Source organism: Martes martes (assembly GCF_963455335.1).
Source record: "Martes martes genome assembly, chromosome: 5".
Taxonomy (NCBI): domain Eukaryota; kingdom Metazoa; phylum Chordata; class Mammalia; order Carnivora; family Mustelidae; genus Martes; species Martes martes.
Window position 1 is genome coordinate 44,200,073 of NC_137892.1, and position 20,097 is coordinate 44,220,169.

Genomic DNA, 20,097 nt, shown 5'->3' on the forward strand with positions numbered 1-20,097 from the left:
CCCCTGCAGGCCCAGAGAGGAGAGAATCTAGCCACAGGTAATTATTTTTCAGCCTTAAAACCTAACAGATTTTACCCTGCTGTGTTGCCAACTTGCTTTAGACCAGGATCTCTCCTCTACCCCGCCCCTGCCCTTCTTCCTTCTAAATCCTCCCTTTTGGAATGGAAATGTGTATTATATGGAAATAATTTATTTTCTGGTTTCACATGTTCACAGGTGGAATGGGATTTTTGCTTCAGAATGGAGCATAGGAGCATACAATACATCTCACCCATACTTGATTTAGATGATATTTAGATATAATTTTAGAGCTGATGTTGGTTTGTGTTAATACTTTTGGGGTTGTTGGGATTGGGTGGATATATTTGCATGTGGAGAAGACATGAATTTTGGGAGGCCAGAGGATATTCTCTTGAATGTGTGTCCCCCCTCCAGAAAAATGTATGTTGAAGTCCTAACCTGAAATACCTCAGAATATGACTTTTAAAAAAATTTTTTTTGAAATTTTTATAAACATATAATGTATTATTAGCCCCAGGAGTGCAGTTCTGTGTATCATCAGGCTTACGCATTTCACAGCACTTACCATAGCACATACCCTCCCCAATGTCCATAACCCAACCACCCTCTCCCGACCCCCAGCAACCCTCAGTCTGTTTTGTGAGATTAAGAGTCTCTTATGGTTTTTCTCCCTCCCGATCCCATCTTGTTTCATTTATTCTTTTCCTACCCCCCAAACCCCCCACGTTGCATCTCCACTTCCTCAGAATATGACTTTTTTTGAAATAAGATAATTGCAGATATGATTAGTTAAGATTAGATCACACTGGAGTAGGATGGGCCCCTAATCTGATATGTCTAGTGTCCTTGTGAGATAATGGCCATGTGAGGATAGAGTCACACAGGGAAAGCATTTATGACAACAGAGGCTGGAGTTATGCAGGTTAAACTGAGGAATGCCAGAAATTGCCATACCCTGGAAGCTAGATGAAGCAAGGAAAGATTCTTCCAAAGGTGTTAGAGGAACATAGCCTTTCCAATACCTTGATTTGGACTTCTAGCTTTCAGAATTTTAAGGCAATGCATTTCTCTGTCAAGCCACCCAATTCGTTGTACTTTGTTACAGCAGCCCTTGGAAACTAATACAGAATCTATACTCTTCCGTTATATATATTTAAAAAATGAGCACAAGAAAAATGATGCATGCCAACCAACAGCTGGTCTTCGTGGTGGGAACTAATAGAAACAGATGTAAACCGCGTTAATCAAAAAGTAAGTGCCCTGTCTAAAGAATGAAACCTTTATTAATCTTCTCACACATTGAGATTTGGGTGTAGCCTTTCTAATTTATCAAGAAAAGTTTAAAAAATTGGAATTTTAAAATATTTCCTTAATTATAGCTTATTTAAAAAAACTACCCAGTGGATTAAGTAAAACAAGATTCAGTGAATATGTAGGTCCTAGACCATTGATTGTCAACCTACAAAACTGGAGTAAAGTAGTTCTAGACTGTGCCCGTGGCTGTTACAATTGGCTTATATTATACTGCTATGATAATTTTTGCCCCCAATTTAAGTGTACCAAATAAAATTTCTACCATTTTATTCTTCAGTCAGTGCAACCCAAAGAAATAGAAAGGAAGAGCTTTGCTTCACCTTACCTAAAGTTCTGCTACCTGTCTTCATGATTTCTGACTAATGTAATTCTTATGCTTTGGGTTACTAAAATGCTTTTATCATCATAATTTTACTATCCTGCTCAGCTGATGGAAGCAAGATATATGAAAGAGTAACAATTTATTAATTAGCTAAGAGACCTCTGGATGATAAATCAGAACTTAATTGTTCTTCTTTAAAGAAAGGCTCAACAATGTGTGTGTGTGTGTGTGTGTGTGTGTGTGTGTGTGTGTGTATCTTTTTCTGAGCAATGATGCCTAAATCAAGGCTTACTCCATTAGACACACTAGTTAGAGTTCAGTAATTTTGGCATCATTTCTTTTTTATTTTCCTAACTATACTCTTACAGTTCATTTAATTGTCAGAATTTTCTGTGTGTCACAACTCCAAAAAAAAATTATTAAAAGCCCCATCTAGACAGGAGATTGTCATAACAGTAGGGTTGTATAATGGTTTCCTATTGAACACTACCTGCTTTCCAGTGAACCCTCACTCATGTTCATCATGACAGGTGATTTCCAATTAGAAATTACTTGATGTGTCTTCTTTGACTCTAGAGGGAGAGCTTTTTTTTTTTTCTAATGAGAAAAAACACATGGTAGTTGGCAATGTGATTTTCAGCAATAGGGTAAGGTTTATAAAGAGTAAATTTGTAGCTCTTCAAGCAATTAATATTCAGACTAGCCGAAGAATTGAAAGTTTAAATAATTCAATTTTCTTATTTTGATTGTTAAGGGAAAACCCTTTACAGCAGCAGCATTCCATTTGTTTTGGTTTCAAATCCATTATTCTAATAAATCAGCTTTTATTCATGTGAATATTGATTTGGGGTTTGTTTTTTAAAAAGAGAAAATGCACTTAATCAAGAAAACCAAAGAATTTACAACCCCTAGAAAAGGAGAGAAAATAAATGAATGGAATATAAAACCTAGTCCTAGTGCAAAAGCCATTTATACTATGGTTGAAAAAAAAATACTTTGTAATGAAAACATACCATTTATAACACCTGTAAAAACAGAACAACATTAGTAGAAACTATTGGCCATGCCTTAATACTTACAGGGAAGGAAAGTTTATGGATTTTTCTCAGAGGGCGCCAGCTCCTCCCTGTGTCCTGTTATAAAATTTTGGTAATTAATAGGCTGTCAACAATGCCTCTAAAATTTCCATGCCCCTAGTTCCCATGAGTACCACCCAATATAATTCCTTTATTTCAAAGACCCATATCCATAGTGTAAAAAAGGCCATGTTTACCTGCCTACGTGCTGGTCTCTGATTTTCAGCACTTAAGATTTTATGCATTTATTTGACAGACAAAGATCACAGGTAGGCAGAGAGGCAGGCAGAGAGAGAGGAGAAAGCAGGCTCTCCACGGAGCAGAGAGTCTGATGCAGGGCTCGATCCCAGGACCCTGGGATCATGACCTGAGCTGAAGGCAGAAGCTTTAACCCACCAAGCCACCCAGGCGCCCCAAGATTTTCAGCACTTCTAAAATTATTTTTGGAATATAATTTCCAAGTACTCTTTTGATTTTGATGCAAAAGCATATCCGTGGATATATTTTTCTAAAAAGTAGTGCTTATGTATCCTGTGAGTTCATGCTTATGACAGAGCATGAATGTATTTACTCTGCCAGCACAATACAAGGCATCTCTGTCAGAACTCTACATATCTACTTTCTTCCCATGTTGAGTCTTCCCAACCCACCTCAGAGTAGAGCTATCTTCTCGAGAATAGTTGCAAACCTAAAATAAAGTGTTTCCATGAACTGACTACTAGCATCCACCAGTGCCGATCACGAGGGTGTTCTAAGGGGTCATTTTTGCCCTGCCTAGCTTCTCAATCATACAGAGCTTACAGGTCAGAATTTTGACAGTATCTCTGAGTGAGGGCTAATTGTGCAATGTGTGCTTAGGTCTGCATGCCATTCTGTGAATATTAAATAGATCACAATAAATATAATACTATTTGGTGGTCTTCAAAAAAGAAGGACAGTAAGGAAAGAAAGGTGGAAGGAAGGAGATACCAAGGTCATTTTGACCTCGTTGAGGTCCAGCACCATTTATTAATCCTTCGTTGGATGTGATTAGTTTGTTTGAAATTGATGTTTTGGGGGTGCTTGTGTGGCTCAGTTGGTGAAGCATCTGCCTTTGTCGTAGATCATGATCCCAGGGTTCTGGGACCAAGCCCCACATTGGGCTCTCTGCTCAGCTGGAAGCCCTTCTCTCTCTCCCTCTTTCTGCCAGTCCTCCTGATTGTGCTCTCTCTCTTTGTCAAAAAAATAAATAAAATCTTAAAACAAAAAAGAAATTGATGTTTGGTTTTTATTTCTTTAGTTTCATACCCATAGTCCCCCACTTTCCCAACCACTTTGGACTGGTATGGATGTCTCTAGGTGGTCTCCCTGAATTCTTGGAGGAATTACTTCCCAAGATATTGCCTCTGAGGAATATGATCCCATTTGTTAACTCAAAGCAGCTTCTCAGGAACACATGTCAGGCTCTTCTCTTGTATTCCAAGTGGGCTTTCAAGACACCGCAAATGTCCAGGAGCATTTTAATCTTCATACAGGCATGGAGCATGGAGAACAGACAGTCCTTAAGTAACAACAAGAAGCAAAGTGTAAATAAAATTTCAATTTAGAGAACTATCATTCTATCTGCAAAAAATAAAGCAGGAAAATAATTGAAATTTCATCGATTCTTAAATGAGGAAGAAAATTAAAAGTGTTTTATGCTATGAAAGCATAGAAAAATTTTCTTCCATCAACTTAGAGCTTATTCCTCAGGGGTTTAAGATATAAATGTGGGGACACAAACAGTGGAGCTGTGCTGTAGAGAGGTAACCCTGAGTGCGTTGCATTACTGATGGTTTCAAGTGTCAGTTATTCAAGGGGCTGTGGAAACATCTGCCTGGGTAGGTTCACAAGGCAAATATGTGCAGAGGTTACAGGTTACATAACTGAGATCAATTAACGTCTTCTTGTAAGTTGATTAGTGACTCTTTGTTCTACTTCCATTACATTTTATAAATATGAACTGCAGTGCAAAGTGGGCAACCTGTGATATGAGGAAGCCATTAAACAACAACAACAACAACAAATAATTAAGCAATGGGATAGAATTCAAAATGTGAACATAATGGCATAATTGCATCCCAGGACATTTTCAAGGCTTGATATGCACTAAAATGCTTCTAAATCCTAGGAGGGTTATTAATATGCTTTCCATGATAACCTTATCCCCCTAGTTGCCTCATTTCAAAGATAAGGAAAGCAATTATTAGAAGTAAATATTATACCCAGGGATAAAGGGGAGAGTTACGCAGTATGGAGGGTGGCAAGGGCTGCACAAAAATTTTGGAAGAACTGTAGGATAAGATTGTTAAGTATGGATTTAATTGATTTGGTGTTAGAAGATACACTTTCCCATTAAATTGAACTGTGACTCACATCCATAAAAAAGTAAAAATCCTGCAGAAACATTTTAGTTAACAGCCTCGAATTCCACCCTTAAGAAAAACTCGCTCTCCCTCACCTCCCACCGTAATGTCATACTACCATATATAGCTGTCTCGGGTTTTCGGGTCTGCTTGCTGAGAAAATTGTAAATCTCCTCTAGTCCCCTTATTACAAATCTTTCCATCTTATTTGGAGTGCTTCTCATGCCTCGAGGCTTTAAAGCACTCTTGGGGAGGGGTAGAACACCATATAAAACATGTTTTTCTGAAAGAAAAGTCCTTGAAGTTTTGTAAGCAATTTTCCTACTTGTTTGTGCAGATTCACCTTCTACTATTACTAAGGAATATAATTCACAAAGAAATAAAATAAAGTGATTAAGGTCTTTAGTATGTTTAATGTTCGTCCACAAGCGTGTCTCCATTTCTACTGTTGTGTACAACTCTGCAAACATTAAATGATTGTGATTAAGGAATGTATCCCCGAATGGACTATACTCACGGATTTTGTGAACCTGGGAGTAAAGAAGTCACGTAGTTGCTTCGTTAGAGAAAGGTTAAGTTGTTAACAAACTCTAATTTCTAAGGCTGCTTCAGATACTGTACATTTAGAATGTATATCTTGCATAGCTACAACATTACACCCTTTGAAAAACTCATTTCCCCTACTCTCAGTCTCTGGTTAACTGTCATTCCGTTCTGTGCGTCCATGAGGTTGACTACTGTAGGTGCGTCGTGTAAGTGGGTTTGTGCAGTATTTGTCCTATGGCTGTCTTATTTCACAAAACATAATATCTTTCAGGTTTATCTATGTTGTCACATAAGGCAGGATTTCCTCCCTTTTTTAAGGCTGAATGATACTCCATCATATGCATATATTACATTTTCTTTATCCGTTCATCCAAGATGGACACTTGGATTGTTTCCATAACTTAACTATTGTGAATAATGCTGCAGTACACATATGAGTGCAGTTATCTCTTAGTATCTGTAGTTAATAATACTGTATTGTATATTTAAAATTTTGTTAAGCCGGTAGGTTTCATGTCAAGTGTTCTCACCACAGAGCAAGCAAGCAAACAAACAAAGGGTCAGGAGGAAACTTTTGGAGGTGATGGATAAGTCTATTACCTTGATTGCGATCATGGTTTTATGGATGTATGCATATGTTCAAGCCTAACAAATCGTATACACTTAATATGTACATTTTTTGTATAAATTTAGACCTCAGTAAAGCTGATACAATAGATACTTTTAACACAACATATAACTATTGCTTGTATAATGGACAACTCTAAACTTGTTTTGAAAATTTTCAGTGACTCATCCCTTACTGGACCTTGGGAACAAACTGATTGTTACTAGAACGGAGGTGGGTAGGGGGATGGGTTAAATAGGTGATGGGGATTAAGGAGGGTGCTAGTGATACGTACCTGGTGTTGTATGAGAAATGTTAAATCACTATATTGTGCACCTGGAAGTAATATTACACTGTATGTTAACTAACTAGAATTTAAATAAAAACTTCGAAAAATAAACTTGAAAAAAAATGAAAAGAGAAATAAAAACTTTAAAAAAATATTTTTATTAGGTTTCAAAAGTGACAGATAAAATACAAATGAATTCCATTTAGGAGAGAGTGAGTTAGGATCAGATCTAATTGTAAACACAAGGTCCACGAATGAAGTAATTGATAAATTGGACTTCACGAAAACTCAGAACTTTTGTAGTGTAAAAGACACTTCCAAGAGAATGAGAAAATAAGTCACAGACAGGAAGAAAATAATTGCAAAAAAACATATCTGATAAAGGACTATTATCCAAAATATAAAAAAATCTCTGAAAATTCAACAATAAGGGTATGTGTTGTGGTGAGCACTGTGTATTGTATAAGACAGATGAATCATAGAACTGTACCCCTGAAACAAACAATACATTATATGTTAATAATAATTTTTAAAAAAAGAAAACAAACAACTCACTTAAAAAATGGGCAAAAGACTTCTCACCGAAGAGTGTACAAAGGTGGTATATAAGCATATGAAAAGATGTCCAGTGTCACATTTCACCAGACAACTGTGAATTAAAACACCATGAATACCAGTGCATTCCTGATAAAATGGCAAAATTTCAAGACACGGACTATACCAAATGCTAGCGAGGATGTGGAGTGACAGAAACTCTCATTCACTGTTTGAGAATGCAAAGTGGTGCAACCACTTTGGAAGACAGTTTGGCAGTTTCATACAAAACTAAACATATTGTAAAGATCCAGCAATCATGTTCCCCACTATGGAAGAACCTTAAAGACACATGACTATTATTCAGGAAAAAACATCAGTTCCTAAGAAAGAAAAGACATAGAGGAACCTTAAATGCATATTTCTAAGTGAATTAAGCCAATCTGAAAAGTCTGCATACTATATGATTCCAATTAGATGACATTCTAGCAAAGGTAAAACTGTAGAGTCGGTTAAACAATCAGTGGTTGCCAGAGATTGTGGAAAGGAGTGGTGGAGAGCCAGAGCACAGGATTTGTAGGGCAGTGAAAATATTCTGTACGTTACCATAATGATGGAAACATGTCATTATACGTTCATCCAGACCCATAGAGTGTAAAACACCAACAGCAAACTGTAATGTAAACTATGGGCTTTGGGTGATTCTGTTTTGTCAATGCAGGTCAGCAATTCTGACAACTGTGCCACTCTGGTGGAGCTGTTCATCCTGAAACGGACTCTGAGTGTGTGGGGACAGAAGATGTATGGGAAGTCTTTGTTCCTTCCCCTCAATTTTGTTGTGAACCTAAAACTGCCCTAAAAATTTTCTCAGTAAAAAAATTCCTGCTGCCATAGAGCTTACGTGATACATTGGCGGGGAGTGGGGGAAGGTGAGTAAATATAACAAGGAGATAATTTCAGCCACTGAGAAGTGTTATGAAGATCGTACTCAAGGAGAACGTCTGTGAGGAGATGACACCTGAGCTAAGACAGGAAGACCAAGGAAAAGCCAGCCCTGAAACTATTTAGAGAGTATCACTGCAGGCAAGGAAATTAGAAATTTCAAAGGTTCTAGTGGGAATGAGCAGATGTAAGGATTCATGTGCGAAAAGCTAAAGAAATCTGGTTTTTAAGTACAGTCCTGTGTCTGAAATATGAAACTTTTGCAGCCCGTGCTGTCTTTGATAACAGTTTCCAAATCGTAATGTGATAGATAAAACTTTAAGAGTAAACTATTGTGGAAGCAATTCAATTTATTGGTTCACTTCTTTTGGTGATATTGGCAAGCTCCGTTATTGTAATTGCTAAGGGAAGATTAAGAGAGGAATATTATCTGACTCACTGGAGATCAAATTAAGTTATATGGCAAATTGGTGCAAAGAAAAAAGGCAACTCGTTGCTTTTGTTTGCTATCATTTGTTTTAGCTTATTTAATTCTATCAAAATATGTCTTCGATGAAATGTGGGAGTTAATGAAGTTTCACACACTCGGATATTGTATAATCTAGTTGGGCTATATTCAGAATTTTCCGAGGTGGATTTTTGGGTTCACTGCTTTCTGAAATGAACTACAGAGCTGTCTTGAATCTCAGGCAAGATACTTGAAGCCAGCACACTTGAGAAATAGATAGATGACAGCAGGTATTTACTACCTGAGTAGTTAAATAGATATTTGTAGACCAATTTTCTTTTCACTGTGCTTCACCAACAGTAATTTATAAGCTGTAGCCATCGATTAATTCAAATTGCACATGTCAGGTTGAGCAAAATATTATTTCATCAGCTTCTTACACTGACATCTAAAATGTAGAACTGTCTCTTGAAGAAGCTCAAGTGGATTGTGAGGATATTTTAAGACATTTTGAATAGTAAAGAACTTCTTTAAATCAGAATCTTCTTTGAAAGAAGTTCTAACCAACATTTTAAAAAAATTTCAAATGGGCTTTTTAAAGACATTAACAAATTGTATTAAATATGTAGTCTGATTATGCTCATTTATCTTTTTAGTGTTTTAATTAGCAGTCTATTATACATATATGTCATATACATTGTCTGTTTACCTTGGACATATTTTATGGATATGTTTTAAATGTGATTATTTTTATACATATTTCCATGTATTTTTAAATCTGGTAAGTTGGAAAGGCTGCTACTGATGATGTATTAATTATTCTATCAGAAATTACTTAGTATTGCATTTTGAGTGGGTGTAAAATTAATACATTCCTAGAATAAAAACTGATTTGTTTCATATTTTGATTACTATTTATTGCTATAACACAAATTCTGGAATATGTTAAAAAAGATAATATTTTACCATAATTATTATAGGCCAGATAATTTTGATAATCTTTGTTATTTTTTTATTTTAACTAAATTTTTCCTAATACTTACGGTTGTAAAGTAATATGAGTAATAAAGATTAACATAGGAACTTAAACACATCATTTCAATATATGAGAATGATAATTATAATGTCACATCGTTGTATAATAAGTTTGACAAATTTCATAAGGTCAACTATTTTATTTATTTTTTAAGGTTAACTATTTTAGCAAATGTTTCTTATTTTTAGTACTCAGTGGTTAAGAAATTATTTTCTATTTCAGTAATTCACGTACAATAATAGTATGTAAAATAGGAAAACACATGGATAAGAATGTTCAGAAAATACTGATATGCATAAGCGAAGTGTTAAAGTAAGAGTATCATATTACAAATCATTTCACTATAAACCTGAAGAAAAGTTCAATGAATAAGTTGCAGGGGACTACCTAACTGGTGACAATTTCTGATTTTTATTCAGATTAAATCTCAGTGCTGTTAATATAAGTTGTGAAGATTTTTGGTCCTTCGTATAGACGATACATGACTGGACATTATTTGTCTCTGCTCATTAATTTTCCATTAGGCCCAGTTAAGATTCATGTTCCATCACTCATCACTCCAGCACTCATCTGTCCAGAAGGCACAAATGGGGTGCCAGACTCAGAACCACTAGCTGTGGCTACACTGCCCATGGCAACTAATGAGATCATTTTGGGATGAACTCACTCAGCAACAATTTACTTTGTTCAAAACCCTGTTAAATACAGAGCCCAAGAAGCATTTATTATTAATAAGCATTTATTTCTAAATTTAGGCATGGTTTAACAAGGCCTTGATTGTAGGATTGATTCAGCCTTCTTGATAAGCTACTAATATTGTACGGCACTAGATAATTGTATTTAGTAAAATAACAATTATTTTTGTAAGGAATAGGTGAAAATTTGTATATAGAGGGCTAATTAGACATTTCACTCTTCTCCTGAAGGGCTTTAATTCAATTAAGTTAATATTTTCATAGTCCCTTTCTGAGAAGCTAACCAAGTTCTGTGCAATTCATCCAAAATAACACAGAACAAACTTTATCTTACAACGAATGGCTGTTGACCTTTAACATGAAAATTGCTACTCTGAGGAAAGTAAATGTGACAGAAAATGAACATATGAGACTTTGTTGCTTAGAAGCATTTATCTAAATATTATACTTTAAAATCACAGATGTGATAGCAAATTTTATCACATTCTCAGACATCATTAATTTCCTCCTTATTTTTTTAAATAACATAGAAACTTACTCAAATTTTATTTTAATGATACTAATATACTTTTTGAAATTATTTCACAAAATAGCTAGAGACAAGGCAACGTTGAGAAAAAAACAAAAATTCAAGAAGTGAATTTTTTTATATAAATATATAGGTCATCCTTACTTGCTTCTTTAGATAATAATAATTTTTTAAAAAGAAGCATACATTTTTCCCCCCTAGGGCTGCCACAATAAATTTCCACAGATTGGGTAGTTTAAAACAACAGAAATTATTCTCTCATAGTCCTAGAGGCTAAGTCTGAAATCACTTATCATCAGGGCCAGTGCTCCCTCTGGAGGTCCTAGGGAAGGATCCTTCTTTGCCTCATCCTAGCTTCTCAATGTGGTAGGCAATTCCTGACATCCCTTGAATTATAGGAGCATCACACCAAGGTCTGCTTCTGTCTTCACATAGCTGTCCAGCCTGGCCATTTTTCTCTTTCTGATACCAGCCATTGGGACCCATCCTAACCCAGTATGATTTCCTCTTACCTTAATTACATTAACAAAGACTATTTCCAAATAACATCACATTCATAGGTACCAAGGTTTAGGACCTTAATTCTTTTTTGGGAACACAAACCCACAACAAATACCATGAGCTTAGCTTTCACATTAATACATAACATAAACAGCGCTTAACATACACTCAAGTGTAACGTGCATAAAACAGAGTAATAGAATTTTTGGAAATTTTAGCACTCCATAATTAAGATAGTATAAGTATTCATCCTATAAGAGATTCCAACTGGTAAACTAGCCTGACACTTTTTGTAATCTCGGGTTAGTCAACATTTGTGTTTCAGCAAAAGAAAAATATGTGATCCAAGGAAACTACTACTTTTTTTCATTTATTTTTTTCTGCTTATAGCTGCTACTTCAATAGCATTAAGTGTCATTACTTGTCTTATTTGAAAATAAAATAATAGAGTATATACTGAGTACTTGATTTTTTGAGAGTTCTATATTCACAAGACTTGTGCATGTAAATGAATCATTCATTGCTCTCCAGATTTTCTAGTTGAATCTCCCAAGTTAACGTACTCCAGCTTCTTCGGGGCCTTTTAAAATGTTTTTCAGGGGCACCTGGGTGGCTCAGTGGGTTAAAGCCTCTGCTTTCGGCTCAGGTCATGATCTCAGGGTCCTGGGATGGAGCCCCGCATCGGGCTCTCTGCTCAGCAGGGAGCTTGCTTCTCCCTCTTTCTCTGCCTGCCTCTCTGTCTACTTGTGATCTCTGTCTGTCAAATAAATAAATAAAATCTTAAAAAAAAAAAAGTAGTGTTCAATTGAATGAACTAAGTATAAAGTAAGAGACAATTTATATTTCCCAGTAAACACCATTTAATTCAAGTGAAAATATTTTTATTGGAACAGAATGTTTCCCTTTCCAGGAAGTTCCATTTCAACTTTACTTTCCAAGAACCAACTTCTTTGTGATTTCTAGCATTATAGATTAGTTCTGTTTTTGCCTTTCATTTAAATGAACTTATAAAGTATGCCTTCCTTCTCTATTTGACTTCTGTTTTTGCTTAATGTCATGTTTTTTGAGATTCTTAATGTAATGTTCTTTGAGTTTACTGTTGTATCAATAATTCATTTCTTATTATTGACTAGTATTCTTTGATTATGTCATAAATTTTTTATCCATTCTCTTTTCAATCAACATGTATTTTGTTCTTAGTTTTTTTCTATTATGAATAGTGATACCATGAGCATTCTTATATAAGTATTTTTACAAACATGCATTTCTACTGAGCAAACATACACAGGTGGAAAGCTGGTGGGTAACAGGGAGGATCCATTGTTTAAGTTTTTATTTAAATTCCAGTTAATTAACATACAGTGTAATATCAGTTTCAGGTATACAATTTAGTGATTCAGTGTTTCCATACAACACCTGGTGCTCATCACAAGTGCCCTCCTTAATTCCCATTACCTATTTAACCCATCCCCCGACTCATCTCCCCCCTGGTAACCATTGGTTTGTTTTCTAGAGATAAGAGTCTGCTTTTTGGTTTGCCTCTCTCTCTCTCTCTCTCTCTTTCTTCCCCCTCTGCTCATTTGTTTTGTTTCTTAAATTCCACATGAGTGAAATTATATGCTATTTGTCTTTCTTTGGCTGACTTATTTCACTTATAAAACTCTCTAGCTCCATCCACATCATTGCAAATGGTAAGATTTCATTTATTTTTATTCTGATTAACATTATATATATATGTATACATATATATATATAATATCTCACTCTTCTTTATCCATTCCTCAGTCAATGGACACTTGGACTGTTTCCATAGTTTTGCTATTGTAGAGAATGCTGCTATAAACATTGGGGTGTATGTATGTATCCCTTTGAATCATTTTTTTTCTTTTTTTTGCATTCTTTGGGTAAATACTTAGTAGTGCAGTTGCTGAATCATAGGTAGTTATATTTACAATGTTTCGAGGAACCTCCATACTGTTTTCCAGAGTGGCTGCACCAGTGTGCATTCCCACCAACAGTGCAGGAATGGCCCTGTTTCACCACATCCTTGCCAACACCTGTTTCTTGTGTTGTTGATTTTAACCATTCTGACAGGTGTGAGAGGATATCTTGTTGTGGTTTGGATTTGTAGTTCCATGATGATGAATGATGTTGAGCATTTTTCATGTGTCTCTTGGCCATCTGGATGTCTTTGGGAAAATATCTATTTACATCTTATGCCCATTTTTAATTGGAGTATTCATTTTTTGTGTGTTGAGTTTTATAAATTCTTTTTAGATTTTGGGTACTAACCTTCTATTGGATATGTCAGTTGCAAATACATTCTCCCATTCAGAAGCTTGGTTTTTAGTTTTGTTTATTGTTTCCTTCACTGTGCAAAAGCTTTTTATTTTGGTCAAGACCCAGTAGTTTATTTTTGCTTGTTTCCTTTGCCTCATGAGACGGATTTTTTAAGCAGTTACTACAGCCACTGTCAAAGAGGTTACTGCCTGTGTTCTCCTCCATATTTAGTGGTTTTATGTCTCATGTTTAGGTCTTCAATCCATTTTGAATTTATTTTAGTGTATGGTGGAAGAAAGTGGTCCAATTTCTTTCTTTTGCATGTTCCTGTCCAGTTTTCCGAACACCATTTGTTGAAGAGACTGTCTTTTTCCTATTAAATATTTTTTCCTGCTTTGTTGGAGATTAATTGACCATATAGTTGTGGGTTCATTTCTGGGTTTTCTGTTCTGTTCTATTGATCTGTTTGTCTATTTTTGGGCCAGTAACATATTGTTTTAATCACCAAAGCTTGGTAATATAACTTGAATCCACTTCCCCACCCTGCCAAGGTTGTTTTGGCAATTTGGGATCTTTTGTGGTTCTATACTTTCTCTGAGAATTATTTGTTCTAGTCCATGAAAAATACTGGTGCATTTTGGTAGGGACTGCATTAGATGTATAGATTGCTTTAGGTAGTATAGACTTTTTGACAATGTCTGTTCTTCTGATCCATGAGCATAGAATGTCTTTACATTCCTTTTTGTCATCTTCAATTTCTTTCATCAGTGTTTTATAATTTTAAGAGTAGGGGTCTCTTACATCTTTGGTTAGGTTTATTGCTAGGTTTCTTACTGTTTCTGGTGCAGTTGTAAATGGGATTGGTGCCTTTCTTTCTCTTTGTGCTTCTTTATGATTGGGGTATAGAAATGCAGCAGATTTCCACATGTTGATTTTGTATCCTGAGACTTTACTGAATTTGTGTATCAGTTCGAGCAGTAATCTTTCCCCTTTGAGTTTTACAACTAATCACATTTCTTTGAATATTCTATTCTTCACATAGCAAACTAATCCCTGCATAGTGTCAGTCTAAAAATGTTAAACCACTTATGTAATTCATTCACATTTGCAGTATATGACTAAAGCTTTGATTTTGTCCCTTCTGTATAGTCTACTATTTTTTTTTTTATAGCAGATAACAAGAAGAGGAAAGTATATAACAATTTTCTCTTTGGGCTTATTTTAAATGAAGCCTACAGTATGAAAATCTACATTTTCCAGGAAAGCATGAGAAATTGAAAGGTAACAGTGACCAGAGCCTAAGAAGAAGAAAGCACAGAGGCAGCCTCTGGGAAACTGGTTGAAGCCAGTAAAAAAATAGCTAGAGTTTGCAGTTTATGACTTAATGGTAGCATCAGAAAGCCAAGCCCAAAGGTGCTCTCCCAAGCCTAATTTAAAGCCAGTTAGAGGCATTTAAAAATTAACTTGTTAAAAGTATTAAAACTCTATCTGTTAGGAAAATTAATACATTTAAAGAGGAATCAGTAATTTAGCATGATTCTTATCAGAACAATTCACATACTGAAAATAATATTTGTGTTAATATAGGTTATTAAAGTGACTTGGAGGGAACCAGATGAAATTTGGCAAAAATCTGAGATTAAACATAATATCCACAGGTAAGTAATTTTACTCAGTTGTTACAGTGGTTGTCTTTAATTTAATACTTTTATCAAGGACTGTCAAATATAAAGTCACCCTTATATTTTATGGGCACATTTGAAGAATAAAATATCTTATTTAACAAAGAGAGTTGGAAAATGATGGAATAATTCCTGCTCCACAAGAGTGCAAAAGCAAAAATAACCTGATTTTCTTTTAACATGTCCATATTAAATTATCCAAAATCCACTGGAAAATGTTAAATTAGAAAGTGATTTTATACCAAATATAGCAAAATATGAACTCCGTCAGCACTGGGAATGTACCCTACTCAAAAAGAAAAAAAAAAAAAAAAAAGACTCCTGAGTCCTTTTAATGGAGATTAAGGAATTTCTAACATAGAGTTTGCAATCATTTTGTGTTCTTCCCCAACAGGTGTTCCAACACACCAACCATATGTGATTCTAAATGGGAAACTATGTTAGTGTGTTAGTGTGACAAGAGAGTTGTGTTGGTTGATCAATGTTTTGACTTTTGCATAATAGGAGATTTAACTATCCCCTTGACAATAAAGGGAAAACCTTGACTCTGCACACAGCAGGAGCCTTCTTAGAATGGGACAATTTAAATGGGAAATTTTGAGGTCTATTTCTACAAAATTGAGTGTTTGATATATTCAGTTCCAGCTAGGATGTGAGATGGTGCTCACCAGATAACAGGAAATCAGTGGATAAGTCAACAAAACAGTACTTTGCTTTAAAGCCATCTAAATGTATAACAATGTCTAAAGAACCCAGTTCCAAAGAGAGATAAGCCTTTCATAAATGAGAAAGGAGGCTACAAGGTAAGCAAGGATGAAGGAAGAGACATGCCATAGAAGGAGAGACTTCTCTGGGATGAGAAGAAGCAAGCCATATTTTTATTTTTATTTTTTTATTATGTTATGTTAGTCACCATATAGTATATCATTAGTTTTTGATGTAGTGTTCCATGATTCATTGTTTGCATATAACACCCAATGCTCCATGCAATCCATGCCCTTCTTAATACCCATCACCAGGCTCACCCATTGCAACCCCCCCAAAACCTTCAGTTTGTTTCTCAGAGTCCATAGTCTCTCATGGTTCGTCTCCACCTCTGAGTTCCTCCCCGCCCCCCGCCCCCTGTTTTTCCCTTCTCCTAATGTCCTGCGTGCTATTCAGAAACAAGCAATACTTTTAATGAAAGCTTGGGCTGGTACGATTGTTTGGAATCTGAAAGAGCCCCAGCATAAAAATAAAGCTCTTGGCCCAATGGTTCTAATCCATAAGAATTTGCTAAGTAAGCATCTGTGGGTATAGGGTGGAAAACAGAGCCATTACGGTGTTATCAGAAATTAGGTGCAAGGAACCCCCTGGAATTCAATTCAAGTTGAACAGAAATTAAATAAAGCTTCAACCCAGTCCCAGCTCAACTTATGATCAGCTTTGTCCCAGCTCCCTGGGAATAGAAGGACAAGCCTAAATGGGAAGAACAAAACAGAATGAAGACAAACATTAAACAGCTCAATTTTTATTTACACATTTATAAAAAAAGTTGAGCATACCAAAATTAAAATGTATGTAAAGACATAAGAAAATGTGAACCTGAGATGAAAATAAAGTAGTAACCAATAAAGGGATTCTCAGCCTCAGCTTCGGATGTATAAAGCTGGAACAAATGCTACTCTCATCCATCTATCATGGGGAAAAAAAGGAAAATATCACAATCCCCAACTATTCAAGATGCCTACTTACTTGGAGGAGGGTGGGATGACTGAAATACCTGCTTTGAGAACTAGGAACACACTCCCTTTCCACACCCGAGGTGAACCACAACACAGTATGCCCTATCTCCTAGTCCTCCACAACCAGGCTGGCAAGAACCGAGTAACAATCAAGATCAGAATTTCTCAGGGTTTGGGATAAGAGCATGGAGAGAGACCTCTCTGAAGCACAAATATAAAGGGAACAAACTGGGAAACTTCTCCCAGAGGACCAACCCATGTCCTAAGCTCAAGGTGACATAAGAAGAATTGAAATCTGTGGTACAGTGAGGATGAATGTAACAGCAGAACTGAGACGTAGCTCAATTTCTAGCTACATTGACTAAACTCACCAAGCCAAAGGGAAAATCTAGAACTGAACTCTAGGAATTCTTGAATATCTGAATTGAAGAATTCATCAGGCAAGCATAACAACTGATAGGACACACCATTTTTCTGTGTCCAGGCCATTGGACTGAAGGACACGTCAATAGAAAATACCAAACAAAGCATATAAAGAAAGGAAATGATAACCATAACTAAATAGATTCAGCAACGTGAAGGAAAATACCATATGATTAACATACATCCAGTAGAGTTCCAGAAGAAGAAAGAGACCAAGGAGGGAGGAATATTTGAAGAAATATTGGAGAAATTGTTCCAAATATGATATAAAATAAACCCACAAAAAATAAATATAATAAAATTCAGGGAACCTCAGGCAGGTTAAAAAAAAAATAGAGAGAGAGATATATATGTACCTAGGCCCATCATGGTCAGGTAGCTTAAAAAAGAAAGAAAGAAAAAAAAAAAACTTAAAGAAAGAGAAGAAAAGAAAAATCTGTAAAGCTAACAGAGTAAAAGACAATTTGTATTCAGGGAGACAATGATGTCTACTTACCATCATGACAAAGTAAAGCCTAATGACTTATTTTGGTGATACAGTAGTATCAACCTATGTGTCTAGTTTGTCTCAAGCCCTTACCAACAATGGATATGATCATTTTTTAAATTTCTGACAATGTGGTGGGTATGAAATGATAAGATTTAATTTGTGATTTTTCTAGTTGTCAGGTTGAGCATGTCCTTTGACTTAGTAACATATTTCTATGTAGCACTTTTTCAAGAGACTTTTTTTCCATTAGATCCCTTATGTATTTTTATACTATTAGTGTTTGTGGTCAACCTTATTTTGAGGGATACAAATCCATTGGAAGTATTACAAATGCCTTCCTCACTTTCATCTTGCCATCCCACTTGCTTTATTGTGTGTTTCAAGGGATAGATGTTTTCCAAGTTTTACATTTTTGTCTTCCTCTATAAGTCAGTAGTGCTGGAAAGGACTTTTGTGTATGTGTGTCTGGCTTCCAATTTCTCCTGAATGTCTCTGTATTATTTACTAAATATTCAAAACTTTCTCCATTAAACCACAATGCTAGTTGTGCCATAAAGTCTTCCTTTAAGTTCCATTGATTTTTCATCTATTTTAACATTGTACTTTCTAAATTACTGTAGTTCATATTAATTTTACACAAATGAAGTCCTGTTTTCACATATTGTTTTCTTTGATGCCTTGATTACTCCTTAATTTTTACTTCCCCATAACATTTTAGGTTATATTTTTGAACTTTTAGTTACACACACACACACACACACACACCCCTACACCAATACTTTTTACGATTTTATTTGTTTTCATTGTATCTATAGGTTAGTTTGGGGTAGAGATGACCACTTTAGGTATTGGAACTTCATAAATGTTTCTCTGGGTTTTTTTGACATTCTTTATTATATGAATTTTTTTTTTTTTAGTTGGATGGGATTCTGATAATGTATAGGTTCATGCCAAAATATCTCTAAAAGAATTTGTTTTGAAAGAAGATATGAGAAAAATAGAAGTAAATCATCAGATGGCTTGTTTAGTGATTTTGAAGACTAAGGGGCATGGAGAAGGATCTAGAACCACAGCTTCACTCAATAACCAATAATTATGCTTTGTGCAAATGCAGGACAGAACAGCTCTCCATTGTGCCCAATTCTCTGCTTGCTAAGACTTTCTACCAGGAACAAAGTCCAAGGCCTTCCTACAGGGCTGCTGCTGTAGTCCTAGTACTATTTATAGGCTGAGATGAGAAGGTTTTAGGGGCTAGGTTTCCCAAGAAGTTCCTAATGACCTTCTCCTTTCTGAGTCTCAGGACAGCACTGACCTCACCATTTTGACTTGAGGTTTTAGTAGATATTTTTTACTAGCCTCTCTGGATCCATGACCCTATTATATGAAATTTTTAAAAAGTTTTATACTTTTACGTAAGGATGTTCTGTATCCTTTGTTAAATTCATTTCTTTTTAGTTTTCAATTCTGACATTTTTGTAAATGGCAACGTTTTAACATGTATATTTGCATCAAAAGGTGAAATAGATAAATCTGGTAGAATATGTGTAAGACCCAAATACTAAAATCTATCTGTACTGCTAGGAGAAATTAATGAATAAAATAATGTCTGAATAAATGGAAATACTATGCTTTGGTTCATGGATCAGAAAACTCAATATTAAGATATTAATTCTCCCTAAATTGTTTTGCAGGTCATATGTCTGTTAAAAGAATTACAGCCAACCTATATAAATAGTTCACAAAATTCAATAAGGGAATAAACAATTTAATTTAAAAAAGACAAATAATTTGAACAGTCACTTCACTAAAGATATATGGGTAACAAACACACGCAGAGATGTTCACTATAATTAGTCATTGTGGTTACATAGGTTAATTCCACAATGAGATACTACTTACATAATTATTAGAGCAGGTAAAATGTGAAAAGACTGACAAGGATGTGGAAGACCTCATGCCTTGTAACAATTACATAATGGTAAAAATACTCTCAACCATTCTTTTTCAAATGTTCTTACCATAGTACAGTTTTCATTCAAAAGTTTTCATTCATGGGGCGCCTGGGTGGCTCAGTGGGTTAGAACCTCTGCCTTCACCTCGGGTCATGGTCTCAGGGTCCTGGGATCGAGCCCCACGTTGGGCTCTCTGCTCAATGGGGAGCCTGCTTCCCCCTCTCTCTCTGCCTGCCTCTCTGCCTACTTGTGATCTCTTTCTCTGTCAAATAAATAAATAAAATCTTAAAAAAAAAAGTTTT